This window comes from Mesoplodon densirostris, chromosome 3, assembly GCF_025265405.1.
Source record: "Mesoplodon densirostris isolate mMesDen1 chromosome 3, mMesDen1 primary haplotype, whole genome shotgun sequence".
NCBI lineage: Eukaryota > Metazoa > Chordata > Mammalia > Artiodactyla > Ziphiidae > Mesoplodon > Mesoplodon densirostris.
Genome location: NC_082663.1, coordinates 65,784,803 through 65,809,929, shown reverse-complemented (window position 1 = coordinate 65,809,929; position 25,127 = coordinate 65,784,803). Strand labels below are relative to the sequence as shown.

General features: G+C 37.0%; 1 protein-coding gene across 2 annotated transcripts in view; it reads right to left on the bottom strand.

Annotated features, from left to right (window-relative positions):
- The window catches only part of MSH3 (mutS homolog 3), a 182,782-nt gene that overhangs the window by 32,037 nt on the left and 125,618 nt on the right, over positions 1–25,127 (bottom strand). The gene's annotated exons all lie outside the window — the stretch shown is intronic.

Sequence of the window (25,127 nt, the reverse complement as noted above, 5' to 3'; positions counted from 1 at the left end):
ACATACAGGTCTTCTGAAACTAATCAACTAATCTCTTGGGAGCTGAAATCAAGAACCATGGAGAGGTTCAGTAAACTGGAGGAGAGGTTGAAAAGAAACACAAAATGAGGCTACAAGACACTGGGGACCATGAGTAAGAAGTTATGAGTAACCAAAAGGTAGGGCAGGGAAAGAAAAAATACAGAAGAGCCAAGAGGAATTAAGAAACTTCATGCAAATAATGGGGGCATTAGAGTAAAGCATTAGAAAGTCTTACTATTAAAGGTATTAAAAACTAAACCTGTTCCTGTCTCTAAAGATGTCCCATATCCTTATTAACCATACATTTCCAGTCTCCCTAAAGCCAAGGTATACTAGAGATCTTGCTCTTCCTGTGTGATTCCTTTCTCTTAGGATTACATATGGCTTTATAATGAGCCTCATGAATCTCCATTACTTGAAGGAACTTGAGTTAATCTGTGTTTCTTGGAACAGAAAGAGCCTAGCACAGTAAGAGCAAAGGAAACAAACCTGGTACAAGTAGAATGATAAAACTTATGATGAAAAATTTTAAAATTCTCCTACAGATGTTAAAAAATAATAAGCCTGTTATAAACAAATGAACATTTGGCATATGAAATGTTTTGAAAATTCAAATTAAATGAACAGATTTCTTTTTTAAAATTGACAGAAATTACACAAGAAATAGAAAATCTGAATAAGCCTATACCTATTAAAGAATTAAATCTGTAATTAAAAGCCCTTCCAAAAGAAAAACCCCAAACCCAGATAACTTCCCCACTGAATTCTTGCAAACATATAAGAAAGAAATAGCACCAATCTTACAAAAACTCTTCTAGAGAAGAGAACAAGAGGGAACTCTTCCCAAATCATTTCAGAAAGCCAACATAATCTTGACATCAAAACCTGACAAGAGCATTACAAGAAAAAAAAATACAGGTCAGTTTCATCCACAAATATATAATATATGCAAGACTCCTTAGTAAAATATTAATAAGACAATCCAAGGATATATAAACCATTTAGAATTTTTGAGGAATATAAGGTTGGTTTAATATTCAAAAGCCAATCAATGTAATTCACCACATTAACAGAATAAAGAAATCGTATGATGCTCTCCAATGACACACAGAAAGCATTTGATAAAATTCAATATCCATTCATTTAAAAAATTGCAGGAAAAGGAAATAAAAGCTATAAGAATTGGAAAGAAAATGATGAAATGATGAAACTGTCATTATTCCTACATAAAGGAATAATGACATACAGGAAAAACTGTTTCCAGAAAAATCTAAAGTAATCTATGAAAATTATTAGAATTGACAAATGAATTGAGCAAGAGCTCTGGGCATAAATTCAGTATTCAAATGCCAACTTTATTTCTACATTTTAGCAACAAGTAATTACAAATTTAAAAAATTTAATGATATAATTTATAATAGTATCAAAAGAAATCAAATACCTAGGAATAAACCTAACAAAATGACCAAGACTTCTAAAGAGAAAACTAAAAAACATTACTGAAAGAAATTAAAGAAGGCCTAAGTAAATTAAAGAAAGCGCCATGCTCACAGAATAGAAGGCTCAATATTGTAATGCTACAATAATTAAACTAGTGTGATTCCGGCACAGACACAAATAGACCAGTGGAACAGAATACAGTCCAGAACAGACTGACATGTATACAGTTTCCTGACTTACAACAAAAGTGACACTGTAGCACAGTGGACAAAGGATGTTCCTTTTAATAACTGGTGCTGAGTCAAAAAGATATCCATATAGAAAAATTTTAAATCTTGATTTCTTAAGTTACATCATAAAAATCAATTCCAGGTGGATTATAGATTTGAAAGACAGGGAAAAACTATAAGGTTATTAGACAATAACATATGACCTTGAGGTAGACGAAGATTTCGTAAGCTGATCATGAATCACAATTAACTGTAAAGAAAAACGTTGAAAATTAGAGTACATTAAAATTAAGAACTTTTATTCATTGAAAGATGTCATTAAGAGAATGAAAAATTATGGAATAGAAGATATATGTACTAAGTATTTCCCAAAGACTTGAATACAGTGTAAATAATGAACTCCCACAAATCAAAAGAAAGACAACCTCAAGAAATATGGCTGAAAAAAATTTTTTTAATGACAAGAGAGGGACTTCCCTGGTGGCCCAATGGTAAAGAGTCCATCCTGCAATGCAGAGGACACGGGTTCAATCCATGATTGGGGAACTAAGATCCCACATGCCATGGGGCAACTAAGCTCACGCGCCACAACTGCTGAGCTTGTTGAGCGCCTCAACTAGAGAGCCCTGCATGCCGCAAACTACAGAGCCAACATGCTCTGGAGCCCGTGTGCCACAACTACAGAGAGAAAACCTGCAAGCCACAGCTAGACAGAAGCCCATGTGCTGCAGTGCAAGATCCCTCAGGCCACAACAAAGACCTTGCAGTGCCACAACTAAAGACCCGATGCAGCCTAAATGAATGAATGAATAAATAAATGAATAATGAATGAATGAATGACCAGAGAAAAAAACACAAATGGCCAGTAAGATGACATTCTACTTCAAATCATTAAGAAAATATAAACCAAATCAGAGAGACCACATCACTTCACTAAATGGCTAAAGTTAAAACCAAAAACTGCCAGTATTAAGCTTTGGCAAAGATGCAAAACAACTAGAATTTTCATATACTACTACTGGGGAAGTAAATTGTACACTATTTTGGAAAACTGTTTGGCAGAATTTATTAAAGCTGAAAGTAAACATATCTGAACAATTCTGCTCTTAGGTACATGTCTAACAGAAATGTATATGATGTATATTTAAAAAAATGTAAAAGAATGTTCACAGTAATACTTTTGATAATAGTACTAAACTGGAAGTAACTCAAATGTTTATCAATAGAACAGAAAAGTTATCATGTATTTATACAATGAAATTCTCTATGACAATGGAAATAAACAATATGCAAAAAATATGGATGAACTGCATAAAACCAATGTTGAATCAAAGAAGCCAGACACAAAGAGTATACATTGTATGTCTCTATTAATATAAGGCTCAAAAACAAGCAAAAATAACCAAAATTATTATTCTTTGGTAAAAGAAATTAGGACAGTGATTACCTTTCAGGGGGGAAGTAGCTACTGGGAGGCCCTCTCATACTCTACAAGTGGAGCTTTTAGAATGTGTTCATTTCCATTCTATTGTTCTACTTCTCGACCTGGTTTTGGGATACTTAAATGGGTACACTTTGTGAAAATTCACTAAGCTGTACACTTATGATTTGTGCATAATTCTGTATATTTCAATAAAGGTTATTTTAAAAAGGAAATGAATATATTCTCACAAATTAATCTACCAAGCAATACAATTCCAGAAGTTAATTTTGAAATTTCTTTGATAGATTAAAAACAAACAAACAAACAAAAAACAAAGAAAAGTCAATACAATTTTGAAGAACCACAATTGTGAGAGGAGACTTTGTAATAAAGCTATAGTAATTAAAAGTGCAATATTGCTTTAGGCACAGGTAAACATAGCAGTAACAGAAAGCCCGGACACAAATCTATACATGGCACTTGGTATTTTGCTTATTTTATAAATAAGCAAAAAAGATACCATGGTTCAATAAACAATGGTGGGACAATTGGGTATCCATATGATAACAGAGTTAGGCTTGAATCTCACAGAGTCCCTAAATTGAATCTAGATGGATGAAAGAAAGAAATGTGAAAAGCAAATCTTAAACTTTTAGAAGAAAACATGGGAGAACGACTTAATGACATGAAGGTAGAGAATGATTTACTGAACAAGATAGGAAAAGCAACACAAAAATATAAATCATACAGGAAAAGACTAATACATTTGATTAAATTTTTAATACCGCTGTTAAAAGCAGTCATCAAACACAAAATGAAAAGGCATATAACAAAGTAGTACTCCTACTTATTAATAATACCAAAACAAAGGAAAAATGGGCAAAGGACATGAATATGATATTTATAGAAAAAAGAAACATGAAAGGCCAAAAACATGTTAATCAGGGAAAGGAAAATGAAATCAGCAGTATTTTTCAAGGGACCTATTCCTTATATTCATATGAAAAAATAAAGAATATCCATAGTGAAAACTTTTGAAGGAATAATTTTAAGAAATAACCTTTTACATTCATCATACCATCAAAAAGTTTAAAAGTCTGTTTACATAGCATGTTGGCAAGAATGTGGACAGCAATTTGGAAATGTTTACTGACGTTAAAGAGTCCATATACTGGTACATATGACACAGCAATTCCTCTTTTAGAAATCTAGGAAAATGCACAAGTGCTCAAAAAGACATTTACAAAGCTGTTCACTCTAATACTGTTTGTATTCGTAATAGACAAAAAATAGAAATTGTCTATCACTAGGAAAATGAAAAGATCTACTTTGTACAATTATTAAAACGATTATTTACAAGGTAGAATACAATAAGATAGGTTCAGTGGCACATATTTATGTAAATTTTAAGTATATACAAAAATATTTATATAGTATTAAGATACATCTATATCAAAGAATAAAAGCCATGCATAAGGATAATAAATAACATCAGGAAAGTGGTTGCCAGTGACGGTAGGAGGTAAAGAGGGAGGAAAAGAGATGGTAGTTAATTACATATGACCTTAGCTGTATGTATACTATTTTATTCACTTTAAAAAACCCTTAATTATTACAAAATGTCAGTCTCTATGATATCTGAGTGAGGGGTAAATGAATGTTATACTGTTTTCTATACCTTTCCACTTGTTTGAAATATCAGGTAGTTGAAAGTTATTTAAGTGAATTACTTTAAGATTTAATTATTTCATGGATAATCACGAACAATCAAGTAACTCTTTGCAAAAACACATATATTTTTCAGAAAAATTCACATAAGTTCCAAACGACATTTTGTTATTTGGATTTCCAGCATATTATACAAAAACAAAGTACTATAGAAAAGCACATAATGGAAAGTGAAAGAATATAACACAAAGGAGATAACCCACAGAAGGGTTACACATGCCGTGCTAAGGGCCCTTGAACTGAGAAGGCATTGTTTATGGAGCTGCCTGAAGTGGAACTACCAAATTCAATGAGCACGTGAGGGTGGCCAATGGGAATGCAGGAGCAGAAATTTTTTTTTTTTTTTTTTGGTACGCGGGCCCCTCACCGCTGTGGCCTCTCCCGTCGTGGAGCACAGGTTCCAGACGCACAGGCCCAGCGGCCATGGCCCACGGGCCCAGCCGCTCCGCGGCATGCGGTATCCTCCCAGACCGGGGCACGAACCCGCGTCCCCCGCATCAGCAGGTGGACTCCCAACCACTGCGCCACCAGAGAAGCCCAGAAATTTTTTTTTAATCAGTAATTAAGGAAAGCTATAAGAAAAACATACACCCTTTATCTTGTAGACAACCTTTCTCCCCCCAATGCCTTGAAAAATAAAAGTAATTATTGTTCGATTCCATTTTTTCACCCAGTGAAAATCAATAAATTTGACAGGGTATCTTAAAAAAATCTTAATATAATAACTAAATATTTTAGTAAATAAGATCTACAGTGATAAAACAAAATATAATAGTATGTGTAGTTAGAAGATGATATCAGTTTCTGGCTTTGCCATTAACTAGGTAGGTTAATGTAAGAATGAGTAACAGAAATCTTGGCCTTACATGAATTTTGTGAATTTTAAAGTAAATAAGAAAACAAAATATGAAATTCCTTCAAAATTATAAATGCTGTAACAGTTTTTGTAAATCATGTTTCTTAAAACTAAGCCACATGAAGAAAAAGTCACAACACACTCTAAACTAATTGAAACAGAAAAAATGAATTAAAGGAAATGGATAAAAGGAAATGAAAGTAAGTTTGCCCTAGGCTTAATGTAAAAGTCAAATGTGAAACTTATTGAAAGAGCTTGATAAGTAAAATAAGTATGTGTATGGCACTGACACAAATAAAAATGTTACTCTCTTTTGGATTTAAATTGCATATAAGGTAGCGAAAAGTGAATAAGCAGATCTGGTACTTCTCATTATTTTCAAAAGGAATGACATTTTCCTTTTACACTGAACTACACAGAAACTGCTGGTGTTTAGAACCACATGATCATGTACATGTTCCTTGAATACTTCATCTCTCCAGCATTCAATACAGGATAACAAAGTTTTTAATTTATTTGATTTCAGAGCCAATTGATACACAAAAATCAATTCTTTGTATATATAGAGAAAAATATCACATAAAAACCTAGACTTCAGAGTTCTAATATTTAAATAATGTTTATTTAGCTGGAAAACAAGTCTCTTCCCCTGACACTATACACCAGTAAGTGATGAATGACTGATAAAACAAAATGACCCTTAGAGATCTTCTTTAACCAGGAAGAGGGTATCCACCAAAGCCTTATCACAAACATCAGACTTAACGGTCAAATATTAAAAGCATTTCCTTTAGATCAATCAAGACAAGATGTCCACTATTACTGCTTTTATTCAACCTTATGCTGGAGGAACCAGGCAGCATAACATGACACTGAAAAAAATAAAAGGTATAATTATGGACTAAAAAGAACAAAACAAAATTGTCATTCACAGACACATGATCGTTTACAAAGATAACCAAGAAGAATGGCTAGACGAATTATTATAACTAATGAGAGAGTCTAACAAGGTGGCTAGATTTAAGATCAAAATGCAAAATAAACTTCATTTTTCTATAAGAGCAACAAATAATTAGGAAATAATTGTAAAAAAGTGGTGTGATGAATTGGGAGATTGGGATTGATGTATATACACTAATATGTATAAAATGGACAACTAATAAGAATCTGCTGTATAAAAAAATAAATAAAATAAAATTCAAAAAGAAAAGTTATGACCTACATAGCAACAAAGGAATACTTAGTAATAAATATGATAAAGATGTAAAAAAAACCTTTATGAAAATAATTTTTTACTTTTCTTGAGAGGACTTAAAGAAAACCAAAATAAGTATATACTACATGCATAGAGGGACAAATTTATATGCCACATCTATATCACAAAGATGCCAACTTTCTCCCAAAGTGATCCCTAGGGTCAATGTAATTCCAATAAAAATCTCAATTTTTCCCCCCACCAAAGAACTAGTTAAGTTGACTCTAAAATGAAATGGAGAAGCAAATGCTAAGGAAAATTCAAGATGTTCTATTAGAAGAATAGGTGGGGAGATGTAAAACATTATTTAAATGCTATAGTAAATAAAACTGTGTGATCTTGGCTTAGGAACCAAAAACAAAACAACCAAGAAAAAAAAAACTGACCACTGAAAAATAATAGAGTCCAAAACAGTTCCATGAAAATATGAAAAGTTAATATATGACAGAAATAATTCTGCAGATTGATGGGAAAGAATGGGTTATTTGAAAATTGATGTAGGACAACTGATTATATAGAAAGATATGAGATTGGAATCCCACCTCACACAAGATATAAAAATAGATTTTAGGTTGATTCATTAAGGACCTAAACTTGAAAAGTAAAACTTAAGAAATTATAGGTGAGTATTTTATAAACTTTATAAAGATTGGTCAAAAAGATTAATATATAACCCAAGTTTATAAAGTATATAGAACTCACATTTCAAAAAGTCATTTGCATTCTCTGTAAAACTAGTCAGGGATATGTGATTGCCTTTCCTCTCTAGTTCCCAAGATGACATAGCAAGTACATACATGATCAAGGAATTTCACCTATCTAATGTGTTTATCTATCTTTTAGTGAGGACCATATGTATTTGAGGCACCACACATCAAAGGGTCCCAGATATGAAAGATACATTAAATCTATCTGGAAGACCAGTTTGGATGAGTAAGAATTCTAACAAAATAGCCAGAAGCCAAAAGTTGGCAAAAAACCACTACCCACTCTGGAGCTTACTGAAGTTCCTAGTAATGCACCCAACAGGACTGGCCTAGACAGTGCCCAAACCTGTGGTAGCATCAAGCAAGATGCCATGCACAGAGCAAGTTCTCAAGAAACCACACACGGATGGGTGGATGGATGGATGAATGACAGGGAACAAAAGCTGAAGTACTGCACCAAGGGGACTGTTTCTGGAGAGCATCTATTACTCTGATGAACCTTTGGAGAGGCTAGAATTTCATTCTTTAAAGTTTTTACCTTAGTATTGGCAATGTCTGGATAGCATGTCATAAGATCTTAGTAGTGTGTACTAAGAATCAAAACACTGAATTTAAATCAGTAAGTTTTAAGATAGCTAATCAAGTTCCACATTTAATGCCATATTCTTTGGGAGAAAAAAAGAGGTAAAGATAACAAAAAAATAAAAGGTAAACTTTAAGATATCATAAGAAAATCATAGACAAGTGCCAGGCACTGTGCTCAGGATTTTATATTCGTCATCTCATCCAGTTCTCACAACAGTCTCATGGGGTAATACTAATATCGCTGTATTTTCATGTTACAGGTGAGGAAAGAAAGGCTTGGCGAAGCTAACTATTACCTTGCCCAGTAATGCGGAGCTACTAAGTAGTAGAACTGGGATGCTAAGTGAAGACCACCCTGACAGATGTCTCAAAGGGAACCCCTACTCAGTGACAAGAAATCACAGTCACCACTAAATAGGAGTGCTGCTCTAGCTCAGAGCCAGCATCCTTGGATTTCTCACTGGGTAAACTACAGTGATGATCAGTCAGAATATCCCTGAAGTCAGGAGATGCATAGCAGAAAAAAAAAAAAAAGCTAAATTGTTCAATGTTAATTTCCAAGACTTGAGTATCACCTAATTTTCTGCAAAAACTGCTTTCATCCTTGACAAGTACAGATGTTGACATCTATCCTTTAAAAAGAATCATGGTAGAACTATTTTTATAATAGCTGCAGACTGCTGAAAAAGTTCAACAGTTTCAAAGTGTTTTATTCCCTGAAAACGTCAATCAGTGGCACGTCACAGTAAGAGACTCCTCAGTGAAAGCTTTGTCCAGACAAGCTCTCAGCCAAATCCCTGCACTTTTAACCCAAGGCAAACTCCAAACAGAAAGGTGGAGAATGAGGCTGGAGAGAAGTACAGGCTATATGTTGAGATACCAAGATAAAAGTCCCAATCCTTCCAACGTCTACATGCTTTCCAATTTACGTTCCATTGAGAGCTAGTTGTTACTCTGCCCAACTCCTTCATTTTATAGATGAAGAAATCAAGACCCAGCGAGTATGGTGGCCTATCTGAGATGACAGTAAACTAACAGCAGAGCAGGATTTGAATTTACACTTCCCATCACAGTCAGGCACTTTCCCACTACACTCATGTACCAAAAAGTAGTACATGATAAGATTTTTTTTTAAAAGGAACAGAGAAAGTGTTAGAATAGAAAGAAATTATTTCTGGCCATAGTGATGGGGAAGGCTCTAAGGAGGCAGTAGCATATTTTGGGTCTTGAAGGCTGAGTAGTTCAGTCACTGGAGATGAGTAAGAGATAGGAAAAGAGAAGAGGAACATTCTGCACAGGTCAGAACACTTTAAAAAGCAGTTATCCTTGACGTGAAAATTCATGAAGTGTTCCATATTTTTAATCTATGATGAAGGAGGCAAGAATATACAATGGAGAAAAGACAGTCCCTTCAATAAATGGTGCTGAGAAAGAAAAAATGAAATTAGAACATTCTCTAACACCATACACAAAATAAACTCAAAATGGATTAAAGACCTAAATGTAAGACCGGATACTATAAAACTCTTAGAGGAAAACATAGGCAGAACACTCTCTGACATAAATTGCAGCAGGATCTTTTTTGATCCACCTCTGAGTGAATGAAATTAAAAACAAAAATAAATGAATGGGACCTAATAAAAGCTTTTGCACAGCAAAGGAAATCATCAACAAAACGAAAAGAAAACGCAGAGAATGGGAGAAAATATTTGCAAATGAAGCGACTGACAAGGGATTTATCTCCAAAATATACGAAGAACTCATGCAGCTCAATACCAAAAAAACCCCAACCCAATCAAAAAGTGGGTGGAAGATCTAAATAGACATTTCTCCAAAGAAGACATATAGATGGCCAAGAGGCACATGAAAAGATGCTCAACATCACTAATTATTAGAGAAATGCAAATCAAAACTACAATGAGGTATCACCTCACACTGGTCAGAATGACCATCATCAAAAAATCTACAAACAATAAATGCTGGAGAGGGTGTGGAGAAAAGGGAACCCTCTTGCACTGTTGGTGGGAATGTAAGTTGATACAGCCACTATGGAGAACAGTATGGAGGTTCCTTAAAAAACTAAAAATAGAGCTACCATATGATCCAGCAATCCCATTCCTGGGCATACATCCAGAGGAAACCATAACTGAAAAGGATGCATGCACCCCAATGTTCATTGCAGCAACATTTACAATAGCCAGGACATGGAAGCAACCTAAATGTCCATCGACAGAGGAATGGATAAAGAAGATGTGGTACATACATACAATGGAATATTACTCAGCCATAAAAAGGAAAGAAATTGGGTCATTTGTAGAGATGTGGGTGGGCCTAGAGACTGTCAGAGTGAAGCAAGTCAGAAAGAGAAAAACAAATATCATATGATATCACTTATATGTGGAATCTAAAGAAATGGTACAAATGAACCTATTTTCAAAACAGAAGTTGAGTCACAGGTGTAGAAAATAAACTTGTGGTTCCCAGGGCGGGAAGGGGGGGCGATAAATTCGGAGATTGGGATTGACATATACACGCTACTATATATAGAATAGATAAATAATAAGAACCTACACGCAAGAGGGAAGAGATATGGGAACATATGTATAACTGATTCACTTTGTTATAAAGCAGAAACTAACACACCATTGTAAAGCAATTATACTCCAATAAAGATGTTAAAAAAACCCTACATATACACACTACTATATATAGAATAGATAAATAATAATAAGAAGAAGAAGAACCTAGCACAGGGAACTCTATTCAATTCTCTGAAAGGACCTGTATGGAAACAGAATCTAAAAGAGTGGATAGGGCCTCCCTGGTGGCGCAAGTGGTTGAGAGTCCGCCTGCCGATGCAGGGGATACGGGTTCGTGCCCCGGTCTGGGAGGATCCCATATGCCGCGGAGCGGCTGGGCCCGTGAGCCATGGCCGCTGAGCCTGCGCGTCCGGAGCCTGCGCGTCCGGAGCCTGTGCTCCGCAACGGGGGAGGCCACAACAGTGAGAGGCCCGCATACCGCAAAAAAAAAAATAAAAATAAAAAAAATAAAAGAGTGGATATATATGTATGTATAACTGACTCACTTTGCTGTACAGCAGAAACTAACACAACATTAGTTAATCCACTATACACCAATAAAAAAAATTAATTAAAAAAAGAGTTTAGGGCTTCCCTGGTGGCACAGTGGTTGAGAGTCCGCCTGCTGATGCAGGGGACATGGGTTCATGCCCCGGTCCAGGAAGATTCCACATGCTGCAGAGAGGCTGCGCCCGTGAGCCATGGCCGCTGAGCCTGTGCATCTGGAGCCTGTGCTCCGCAACGGGAGAGGCCACAGCAGTGAGGCCCGCGTACCGCAAAAAAAAAAAAAAAAAAAAAAAGAGTTTAAAAAAAACTGTTGATTTAGGAAAAAAAAAAAAAAAGCAGCAGTTTATCCAGGAAGAAAGGAGCACAAGAAGACAGAAGTGATAGAAAATAACATTCAAATGCTATTAATATTTCCTCCAATCATTAACAATATATGATGATCATGCTATGTGAAAAACACATTTATAGTGATTCACACTGAGGATAAACTGGAGACTGGCAAAAAGACTCTTGTACAACCAAAGCTGTAAGAAAGATCCACAGAGAGAATCAAAACAAAGGATACAAATGAACTTATTTACAAAACAGAAATAGACTCATAGACGCAGAAAGCAAACTTATGGTTCCAAAGGGGAAGGTGTGGTGGGGATAAATTGGGAATTTGGGATTAACAGATACACATTACTATATATAAAATACATAAAAAACAAGGACCTACTGTATAGCACAGGGAACTATTTTCAGTATCTTCTAATAACCTATTACAAAAAATAATCCAAAAAAGAATATATATACATATACGTATATATATATATAACTGAATCACTTTGCTGTATACCTGAAACACTGTAAATCAACTACATTTCAATAAAAAATATGTTTTAAACAAAAATAAATCAATAAAAAGAAAGATCCACAAAGAATCAGGTAGGAAGGGAAGAGAAGCGATCAGGTCAGGACCTATGCCCCTGGGAAAGGACATAGAAGAGAAGGGGGATCCTCCCTGGGGAGTGAGTGGTTCAGGCCACATATTGGGTGCCCCAGCCCTGGGGTCCAATACGGGGAAGAAGAGTCCCCTTAGCTGGTTAGAAAGCCAGTGGGACTAACAGGAAAGCTGAAAGAAACCTAGACAACGTTCACGAAGAATGCACACAAACTTCCTTACTCTTGAAACAAGGTGCAGAAAACAAATTGAAACTACACTGGACTCTGGAAGTTTTCCTGCGACCACTCCAGCACATGCCCTAGTCTGAACCAAGCACCCGCTCTGGCCCCACCTGCTTTGTGACACAGCTCCACGCTAGGGTGAGTGCTGCTGCAGCTGAGGAGAATGCTCAGTTGCAAAGGACTGCCAGCCCAGACCCAGAATGGCATCTGAATGGGGTAAGAGCAGCCATTACTGGTGCTGACAGAAACAGAGCATCAGAAGTGGTCCTGGGCTTTGACTGTGGCCAGGACCACCAGAGCCCATGCCCAGATCTAGGCCAAGAGCCCACAATGGCCCCGCCTGCTCTATGGTGCAGTTCCACACTAGGGTGAGAGCTGCAGCAGTCAAGGGGAGTGCTCAGTTGTGAAGCAAAAAGGCGGCTCAGACAGGGAACAGCATCTGAAGAGGGAAGGGGCAGCCATTACTGGCACTTACAGAGGCAGCACATCAGAAGCAGTCTCAGGATCTGACGGTGGCTGAGGCCAACAGCCCGCACCCAGACTCTCTTGCTCCAGCACTGCTCCCTTCTGGGGCGAGGGGACTGGTGCCGGGAGTGGGGAGAGCAAGAGCACACACTTTGAGGGAATGGAGCAAGCTTGGACCCAACTCTCAGGGCTTCTGCTCCAGCACCTTGGGACCTGCCTCTGCCCCCAACAGGGTGGTGTTGGCCACGGAGCAGAGGAGAAGCTCCAGCTCTCACCTGGCTCTGGCCCTGGCCCTTGCACCTCCAACCCCATCTCCTACCAAGGTGATGGCTTCTAGCACACCCTGGGGAAAGATGTGACTCACGCTCACGTGAGATCTAGCTCTCCCACCAAAGGCACTGGGCACATTCAGACTATATAAGGTCGCTCCCACACAAGGATACCCCTTCAAGACCACAACAGGTAACTGTTTCACCTAATTTCACACAGACAGAGAAAGTTAAGTAAAATAATAAGACAAAGGAATTTGTTTCAATCAAAAGAACAAGAGAAAACCTCTGAAAAAACAACTAAGGAAACAGAAATAAGTAATTTGCCAGATAAAGAGTTTAAAGCATTAGTAATAAGCATGTTAACTAAATTAGGGAAAAGAATAGAGGAACACAGTGTGAATTATAACAAGGACCAAGAAAGTATAAAAAACAACCAGTCAGAACTTAAGAATAAGTGAAATGAAAAACATACTAGAAGGAATTAATAGCAGACTAGGTGATACAGAAGAATGCACAAGTGATTTGGAAGACAGAATAATGGAAATCACCCAATCAGAAGAGCAAAAAGAAAAACAAATTTAAAAAATGAGAACAGATTAAGGGACTTCTAAGACAACATCAAGCGAACCAACATTTGCATTATAGGGGTCCCAGAAGGAGAAGAGAGAGAAAAAGGGGTCAAAAATATATTTGATCGAATTATGGCTGAAAACTTCCTGAACCTGAAGAATGAAACAGATAATCAGGTATAGGAAGCACAGAGAGTCCCAAACAAGATGAACCCAAATAGACCCACACTAAGATATACCATAATTAAAATGGCAAAAGTTAAAGAGAGAATTCTAAAGTCATCAAGAGAAAAAGTCATATATAAGGGAACCCCCATAAGGTTATCAGCTGATTTTTCTGCAGAAAGTTTGCAGGCTAGAAGGGAGTGGAATGATATTTTTAAAGTGCTGAAAAAGAAAATCCTGCAAACTAGGATAACCTACCTAGCAAGATTACCATTTAGAACTGAAGGAGAGATAAAGAACTTCTCAGACAAGCAAAAACTAAGAGTTTATCAATACTAAACCTACCCTAAAAGAACTGTTAAAAGGTCTTCTCTAAGTGGAAGAGACTATAACATGAAGTAAGTATCTATAGAAAAGGAAAATCCCACTAGTAAAGGCAAATATATGGTAAAAGCTGAGGATCAACCACTTAAGTAAGTTAGTATGAGATTAAAAGACAAAAAATTGTAAAAGGAACTACAACTACAATGAACAACCGTAAAGGGATAAACATGAAAATGTAAAATATGACATCAAAAACACAAAATGTGGGAGAGGGGATATATAGCTGTTAGCCTAACTGATGCCATCTTGGGCCCTTAGAGTCTCTCCTATCCTTCCACTGATACTACCCAGGACTGTACTATGCAGTAAATCACTTCTCTGTCGTTCAGGGCTTTGAGTTAACAGATATTGTTTAATAATAATTAGGATCAGGTGGCCTCTATGCTCTGTTAGTCACCAAACAATGATGAAAACCTTCACAGATGTATTCCTAGTGCCCACAAGACTAGTTATCCATTCATAAATTTAATTTAGGAATGCACATTCTGTTTCCAAGCACCTATCCCCCACACCCTAGGTCAATTATAAAATTGTCCCAATGGCCCCTCAGCAGTGCAGACTGCACCTATGAATGCTTCCGTATCACTGTCTCCTCAATCCAATCGCACCCTGTGAGTAAGTTACCCTATAATAAACTGACCCATTGATTATATAGGGCTGCCTCCCTCATCGTTTGGTCTCAAGATGCCTTCTCAGTTTGGTGGGACTTTTCATTCCCACTGTCCTCTAATGGGGGAGTAAAAAATTGTTCAAACACATCTTTTAGAATGTGTTTGAACTTAAATGACTACCAATTTAAAACAAGTAGATATAGGTTAACATAAATAAATCCCAAGGTAACCACAAATCAAAAACCTGCAATAAATAAACAAAAACTAGAGAGAAAAGAACACAAGCATACCACTAAAGAAAAATCATCAAGCCAAAAGGGAAGCAACTAAAATAATAATAAAAGAACAGAGAAGAACTACAAAAACAACCAGAAAACAAGTAACAAAATGGCAATGCCAATAAGTACATACCTATCAATAATCACTTTAAATGTCAATGAACTAAATGCTCCAGTCAAAAGACATAGTGTGGCTACTGAGATTTTTTTAAAAAGGACCCATCTATATGCTGCCTACAGGAGACTTACTTCAGAGCTAAAGAAACACACAGACTGAAAGTCAGGGTGGGAAGAAGGTATTTCATGTAAATGAAACAACAAGAAAGTGGAGGTAGCAATATTTATATCAGACAAAATAGACTCTAAAACAATGTCTATAACAAAACTCACAAAAAAGGGCATTATATAGTGATAAATGAATTAATACAAGAAGAGGCTATAACCCTTACTAACATATATGAACCTAATAGAGGAGCACCTAAGTATATAAAGCAAATACTAACAGACATAAAAGGAGAAATTGACAATAATATAATAATAGTAGGGAACTTTAACACCCACTTACATCAATGCACAGATCATTCAGACAGAAAATCAATTAGGAAACAGTGGTCTCCAATGACACATTAGACCAGCTGGGCTTAATATCTACAGGACATTCTATGCAAAAACAGTAGAATTACACATTCTTTTCAACTGCACATGGAATGTTCTCATGCTAGGCCATAAAATAAGCCTCAACAAACTTAAGAGGGTAGAAATTATATCAAGCATTTCTCAATCACAACCATATGAAACTAAAAATCAATTATAGGAAGAAAAATGGGAGAAACACAAACACACAGAGACTAAACAACATGCTACTAAGACACCAATGGATCAATGAAGGAATCAAAGAGGTAATCAGAAAATACCTTGAGACAAATGAAAATGGAAATGCAACACTCCAAAATCTATAGGATGTAGCAAGAGCAGCTACAAGAGGTATGTTTATGGCAATACACACCTACCTCAAGAAACAAGAAAAATGTTACATAAACAAGCTAACCTACCATCTAAAGGAATTAGAAAAAGAACAAAGGTCAAAGTCAGAAGAAGGAAGGAAATAATACAAATCAGAGAGGAAATGAATAAAATAGAGACAACCACCATCCCCAAAATAGAAAAGATCAATGAAACCAAGAGCTGATATTTTGAAAAGATAAACAAAATTGATAAACCTCATTAAGGAAAAAAAAGAGAGAAGGCCCAAATAAATAAGAAGAGAAATAATAATTGATATCACAGAGATACAAAAAAATCATAGGAGAATACTATGAACAGTTATATGTCAACAAAATGGACAACCTAGAAGAAATGGACAAATTTCTAGAAAGAGACAACCTTCCAAAACTGAATCAAGAAGAAATCTGAACAAATGATCACTAGGAGTGAAACTGAACATATAATTACTGGTAGTGAAATTGAATTTGTAATTAAAAAAACCTCTCAGTGAACAAAAGTCCAGACCAGATGGCTTCAAAGGGGAATTCTACCAAACATACACAGAAGAGCAAATACCTATCTTTCTCAAACTATTCCAAAAAAAACTGAAGATGACAGAACACTCCCAAATTCATTCTATGAGGCCACCATTACCCTGATACCAAAATCAAAGACACTACAAAAAAAGAAAAGAAAATTATAGGCCAATATCTAAGATGAATATGATGCAAAAATCCTCAATAAAATATCAGCAAACCAAATCCAACAATATATAAAAAGGGTCATATACCATGATCAAGTTGGATTTATTTCAGGGGCTTAAGGATGACTCAATATTCACAAAATCAATGTGATATACCACATTAACAAAAGGAAAGATAAACCCACAGCTAACATTATACTCAACAGTGAAAAGCTAAAAGCTTCCCCTCTAAAATCAGGAAAAAGACAAGGATGCCGACTCTCACCACTTCTATTTAACATAATATTGGAAGACCAAGCCACAGCAATCACACAAGAAAAACAAATAAAAGGCATCCAAATTGGAAGAAAATAAGTAAAACTGTCACTATTTGCAGATGACATAATACTATATATAGAAAACCCTAAAGTCTCCACCAAAAAACTATTAAAACTAATAAATGAATTCAGTAAAGTTGCAAGATACAAGACTAATATACAAAAATCAGTTGCTTTTCTATACACTAATAGTGAACTATCAGAAAGAGAAAATCAAGAAAACAATCCATTTAACATCACATCAAAAAGAAAAAAATACCTAGGAATAAACCTAACCAAGGAAGTGAAAGACCTATACTCTGAAATCTATAAAACATTAATGAAGGAAAATGAAGGTGATACAAAGAAATGGAAAGATATCCCCTGTTCATGGACTGGAAAAAATATTGTTAAAATGTCTACAATACCCAAAGCAATCTGCAGATTTAATGCAATTCCTATCAAAATACCCATGACATTTTTCACAGAACTAGAACAAATAATGTTAAAATTTATATGGAACCATAAAAGACCCCTAGTTGCCAAAGCAATCTTGACAAAAGAGAACAAAGCTGGAGGTATCACCCTCCCAGACTTCAGACAATACTACAAAGCTACAGTAATCAACACAGCATGGTACTGGCACAAAAACAGACACAAAGATCAATGGAACAGAGTGGAGAGCACTGAAATAAACCCACACACTAATGATCAATTAATTTACAACAAAGGAAACAAGAATATACAATGGAGAAAAGACAATCTCTTCAATAGGTGGTGCTGGGAAAACTGAACAACTACATGAATGAAATTGTAACATTTTATGACAACATATATAAAAATAAACTCAAAATGGATTAAAGATCTGAAACCATAAAACTCCATAAATCATAGCAGTATTTTTGGGGATCAGCTTCCTAAGGCAAAAGAAACAAAAGCAAAAAGAAACAAATGGGACCTAATTAAACCTAAAAGCTTTTGCACAGCACAGAAAACCATCAACAAAACAAAAAGACAACCTACTGAATGGGAGAAAATATTTACAAATGATATAACCAATAAGGAATTAATATACAAAATATATAAACAATTCAGTATCAAAAACACAAACAACCGGATTAAAAATTGGGCAGAAGACCTGAATAGACAGTTTTCCAAAGAAGATATACAGATGGCCAACAGGCACATGAAAAGATGCTCAACATCACTAATCATTAGAGAAATGCAAATCAAAACCACAATGAGATATCACCTCACAGCTGTCAGAATGGCTATCATCAAAAAGTCTACAAATAAAAAATATTGGTGAGGATGTTGAAAAAGGCAACCCATTTATACTGTTGGTGGGAGTGTAAATTGGTGTAGTCACTATGGAAAATAGTATGGAGGTTACTCAAAAAACTAAAAATAAAACTACCATATGATCCAGCAATTCCACTGCTGGGTGTGCATCTGAAGAAAACAAAAAACACTAATTTGAAAAGATACATGTACCACAATGTTTACAGCAGCATTATTTACAATAGCCAAGATATGGAAGCGACCTAAGTGTCCATCAACAGATGAATGGATAAAGAAGATGTGGTATATATATATAAAATGGAATAACACTAAGCCATAAAAAAGAATGAAGGGCTTCCCTGGTGGCGCAGTGGTTGAGAGTCCGCCTGCCAATGCAGGGGACACGGGTTCGTGCCCCGGTCCGGGAAGATCCCACATGCCGCGGAGCGGCTGGGCCCGTGAGCCATGGCCGCTGAGCCTGTGCGTCCGGAACCTGTGCTCCGCAACGGGAGAGGCCACAACAGTGAGAGGCCCGCATACCGCAAAAAAAAAAAAAAAAAAAAAAGAATGAAATTCTGCCATTTGTAACAATGTGGATGGACCTAGAGAGTATTACACTTAGTGAAATAAGTCAGAGAAAGACACATATTTTATGTTACCACTTACATGTGGAATCTAAAAAGTAAAGCAAATGAAGGAATATAATAGAATAGAAATTGACTCACAGATATAGAGAACAAACTAGTGGTTACCAGTGGGGAGAAGGAACAGGGGAATGGCAAGATAGGTGTAGGGAATTAAGAGATACAAATTACTATGTGTAAAATAAATAAGCTACAAGGCTATATTGTATAGCACAGGGAAATACAGCTATTATTTTGAAACAACTTTAAATGGAGAATAATCTATAAAAATACTGAATCAATATATTATACACCTGAAATTAATATAATACTGTAAGTCAACTATACTTCAATTAAAAAGAAAACACATTTATAGCAGAATCATGAGAATAATCTGGCCATAGAATTAAATTAAGCTTACAACTCAAACATATTTTATGGTATGCATTATTGTTGTTCTGCTTTGTCATTAGGTACAAAGTCAACAGGGTATGCACATTATTGTAATCACTCTTTCTTTTAACATTTATATAGACAAAACAAGCATTTCTGGGAGTATTTGTTCTGGGAGTAGAGAGGAAATCTTTGCTCTCCTCCCACACTACCTCAACTTGACCTGTTTCAAGTATCATTCTTGTAACAAACATGTGAGCTCCTACTATGTGCCCACATGGTAGTAGGTTCTAAGGCACCTTCTTGATCTCGGGGTAAGAGACTGTGACCAGGATTCTAGTGTCCATCCTGCCCCACTCTAGAATACTTGGGCTGTGGATCTCCCTTGGGTTACAGAGATCCACAGGGTTCGAGCACTTCCTGGGAATCTTCCTGCTGTGCGTATTTGACTCATTTTCCTCCCTCTTACAAATTTAGAAGCCACCAACCACACTTTTCCCTTTCTCCCTCCCAAAAAGGTAAATTTATATTATTTATATTAAAAAAACAAAAAACCCCAAACCACGAACGAACTAAAAACTCCACCTTGGATTGCTATAAAAAAATCCATCCATTTTGAAGTCATTTGGTTTAAAAAGCAAATAATCCTAAGACTGCTGTGGGTTATGGTGGCGTTTCCCAAGCAGTACTGAGACAGGCTGGGACCTGGGACCCTTTGCTGCAGTGCTTGCACCTGGACAAACGTCTCCTCGAGAAACAAAATACAAAGAAACTATATGAGACTAAAACAACTGCATGCACACGCAGTTGGGGCAAATTTTGGACAACATACAAAGAGACCAAAAACCGAACTGCCACTTCTGAAGAGCCGGGAGCAAAAGCAGGGTACTGAGCATGCCCCCTGCATACAGCACCACCAAAGGGGTGGGCAAACCCCCTAAGCCACTCTCCAGCCCATCCCTTGGACACACCCCTACCCTCACCCCATATAAGGAACCAGCTTGGCCTTCCTGAGTGAGCCAGAGAAACTGTTGCATGTTCTCGCTCCTCCTTGCTGAGGCAGGGGCCCCAATAAAGCCTTGACTGAATTTCTTGTTTGGTCTCTTATCAATTCTATTGATTAAGGAGGCTAAGAACCCTGGTTGGTAACAGTATGTCTTGGCAAACTGTCTTGGTCTGCTTCACAGGTTACAGGTGTTCCAAGATGCTGACCCTCAAAGTGGCAGGTGGAGCTGGGGCAGTCAGAGCTCCCAGGACAACCTCCTTTTGCTCTGAGCAACCTTTTCCTTCTCCTTTTATTCCAGTGTACCAGCACTAACATCATTTTGTTAGTGTGCTGCGAAGTGAAAAAGGTTGGAAAGCACTGGCTTGCCTTAGCATACTTTCATGTTTTGGGAAATAGTTCAAGACTGTTCAACTTGGGTAACCTCTGGCAGTCAACTCCCCTTTCTGGGCCTTGGTTTACTCACAAGTATGAAGAGGTGGTTACACTAAATGATCCCTAATGTCCCTTTCTAGTTCTACAGTATAATTACTGTGTAAGTTGTGAACTTCCCATATAACACCCTGAAAAATAACATTTTGTGAAGAAGAAAAAAGCACAGATTTGGAGTAAGACTTGGAGACTGCTCAAGACTTCAAGTTAATCCTTATTTAACCAATCTGATTAGATGTCTGCTACGTGCCAGAGAGCCGTGATTGACAGTAGGATTATAACTAAAGCAGAGAAGCAAAGTCCCTGTTCTCTTCAAGCTTATAATCCACTGGGAACCACAAACCAAAAAAAGGCAATTAAAATTTAGTGGCATAAAGACTAAACTGGGGAGAAATACAGAGTGTTGTGGGTATGTGACAGGGGTACCCATCCCAGCTTTCGTAGGGAAGCCTTAGTGCGGGATGTGACACCAGGACCAGACTTAAAGAAAAGCAGGAGCTGGAGGGCGTGTGGGGTGGGAGGTGGGTGTGTGGGAGGTGGGTGCGGACGGTGTGGGGGAAGATGACATTCTAGGCAGAGGGAAGACCATCTGCCAAGTCCCGTAGGGGCGCAGTATGTTGGGAACTATATGACTGGAATTTTAAGCATTAATTCAAATAAGGGAGTGATATGACAGGTTAGGAAAAGCCCTGTAGCTGCAGAGTGGAGAATAAACTGGAGGTGGGCAGATCCAGTGGCTGCTAAGTCTACAAATACTCAGATTATGTAATGAGTCAGGGAAGGGAACCAAAAAGGGAGGGTTTAAAAGTGTATTCCTTTCAATTATGCTTGCAGAAGTCAAACAAGGTTTCCTAGAAGAGGAAGCAGAGCCAGGTCTTAAAGGATAAAAAGGAATATACAATAGCACCTTGTTTTTTTTTTAATTGTTTGTATTTCTATTTTTTTTGATGTTCAGATGAAACAATAACTGAATGCTAAAAATTAGGTAGGGATATATTTAAAAGATCCTTGAAAAATTCTCTTCAGCTAAACCCACTTTCAGTGAAATGACTCTTCTATGTCATGCCCGAGAGGGCTTTTTCTTCAGCCTTCTTTACATTTTTATACAATCTCCCTGAGTGACAGACCCAGAATCTAAACTCCCTGTACATGCATCGTGATGATTCTTAAATCCCTAACTCCAGCTCAGCCCTCTCTCCTGGCTTTTATATCCACCTTCACATTGGGATCTCCACCAAATGTCCACAAGCACCTCAAAGTCACAGTTCCTTTCTGTTTGATTCTTTGTTATATTCCTGCCAGAAAACCCAATGTAGCAGGTTAAAAAAAAAGTTAGTTTGTTTATTGACCATTCTGATATCCTCTACTTTGAAATGCCTGTTGAAGTCTGTTGCCAATTTTTCTACTGGATAATCCGTTAGTTCCCTTATAGCTTTTAATAAGTACTCCATCAGTGTTAATTTAATTGGATCTATCTCCCACCAAATTAGAGAGGTATTGTGTCTCTTCTTTGTAAGCCTGAAATCAAGCACAATATTGACACAAAGTAACTGTGTCAAAATCTGTAAGAATAAAATATTCATAAAACAATGCTAGTAAAAAATTCATAAATCAATGCAAGATTGTGAGATGTGAAAAAAAATGAGTATTCTTAAAACCAGTTGAGGAAAAGCGGGCAGTAAGTTGGCTTGTTTAGAAGCATTACAATGAGTTCATATAATACAGAATCCAGAAAAGTATAATTACATGTGCAAAAGACCATTTCTTAAAATTACATAACTATCAAAAGCAACGATGCCACTTGACTTTCAGGAAATTATTTTCAGAGTGTATTTTATAATTAACACCTATAAAATATTTAAAATTGAGTTTTACATAGTAAGTTCTTTTTCAACAGTATCCCTATATAGAAATTTATACCCTGCAAAAAAGAATGCACTTCACCATAGCAACAGTTCTATATCAACTCCTACTCAAGTTAGAAAAAGCATATGTAAAAGAAATGAATATTCTGGAATATTCTGAGGTGCTTGCTGGAATAAATCACTCCACTTATTTTGTAAAAATTTAAAAGTAAGAGTTCAATGTTTCTTTGAAACATTCCTGTAATTAGGCTAATTTAGTTTCTCATATCTTGCTTTTTTAAATAGTGTAATACATTACTTAAAAGAGGGGGAAAAAAGAATAAAAAAGGAAAAAACAAATTCAATGTCAAGAATAACATACTTGATTGGTGTTTTGGGGGAGGGAAATAACAACAGGAAATGATGTTTCCAGTGATTTATAAGGAAACCAAGGTACTATATGGTACAACTCTATTACTTTCTCTAGAAAAGTTACACCCTACTGGTATTATGGAAACTGAAAAAGAAATTCTTATGTTCACAGAGACTTCCTGTAATAAGTACTTCCAAGTACTTATTAACTTGGTTTGATAAATTAAGTAACTTACAAATTCTCTAATGAGAATAAACATGTTTACAGACACTGGGGATCTGGTTATGTACTCCTACAAGTCTTTGCATGATATTGCCAACTAAAAATTGCCACTTGCCATCTTCCTCTACCAGGACTAAGTCACAAACCACTGCAACCGCTGACCTTCAACACACCCTGGAAGGATTTCAGGGTGGAGATCAGGAATAAGGCACTCTGTGCTCTGGGAAAAACTGGCGGAACAGGCCTTCAGATAGTTAGATATTTTCAGGAGAACATTTTGAGACCAATTCTTGCACCTCCTCATATCTAGAAAAGCACTAAAATCATTAACGGTGACATCTGCTCCTCGTGACTAGCAGCAAGCCTCCGCCAAAACGTGTGCTTGACTGCATGCACCCCGTTCACTAACATCATATGTATCACTGACCCCTACCTCTCTGGAGCAGTTTCTCAGAGCTATCTGAAATGCTCCCGAGCTATAGTCCTCATTTTGTCCCACATAAAACTTAACTCACAACTCTCACGTTGTGCATTTTTTTAGTCGGCAATATCAGAATGTATCATTAAACTTGATGTAATTCAAAGCTTTTCCTTTCACTCACCACCCTTGTGGTCAACCAAATTCACCAGGCTCACATCTCTGTCACCCTTGCTCACAGCCCAAGATGGAATACTCTGTGATATTCCCAACTCCCTTGCTCTCCTGGGCTTCCTTTCTCTGACCTAATTTCCAACTGCTCCCCTACATTTCAATTTTCTCACTATCCTCTGAAAAATTCCCGAATACTTCTGTTTCTAACTTCCTTGCTTAACATTTCCTTCATACGTTGACTTAGACTGAAAGCTGGCTGTTATTCCCCTGCAGTCCTCTCATTTCAAGGATGAGCTTTTTGCCACATCCTGTCACATGTATCTCAGGGTTCAAACGTTCTCCAATATCTGCTTCCTCAGGGCTTTACCATCTCTACTTGTCTTCACCACAGGCATCTACATCTACCTCCAGGTCACCAGTCTCCATCCCTCGGAATCTCTGACACCTGGACCACCTTCACCTTCCACTACAAATCCTGTTGTTTTAGATGATTTCAATGTGCATATGGCTGCCTTTTTCTCAAATTCTGTTCCCTGATCTCCTCATCCCCGAAGACCGTCTCCACTTCTGCTACTCACCTTCCATGGCCATACCTAGGATCTTGCCCTCACCCAGAACACTACCTCTGAAATCTTGAAGTCAGGCATCTCATTCTCTGATACAATCTCTCTCACTTAACTATTCCCTACATAGTAACTCTTTCATCTCATCACCAGATAATTTTCCTCTGTGTTGACAAAGACTCCCTCCTTGACTAAATTCTAGTCAGGCTCCTCTGAGCCCTCTTCTTGACTAGGCCCCAACCTTGGCCTATAACAACTGCAACCCTCTCAGCACAAATGACTTCATTTACCCTCCCCACTAAGAGACCAGAACAAAAGCCAGCAGAGCTTCTAACTGCTCAAGGCTGCATTCTTGGGATGACCCCAGTCCCCCTTAAAGTGCCTGCCTACAAAAGCACAACACTGCCAAGAGAGAATGTATACTTGTTCCAGCCAAAATGTGGTGATAGGCAGACAGACCCCGAACCTTCTCTTAGAGCAGTTACTTCAGAAAGCTTGCAATTATAAATCCTTTCTCTGCCCCTCTAAGAGGTAAATCTTCTACCACCTAGAGCTGCGTGAAATGCAACACTGAAA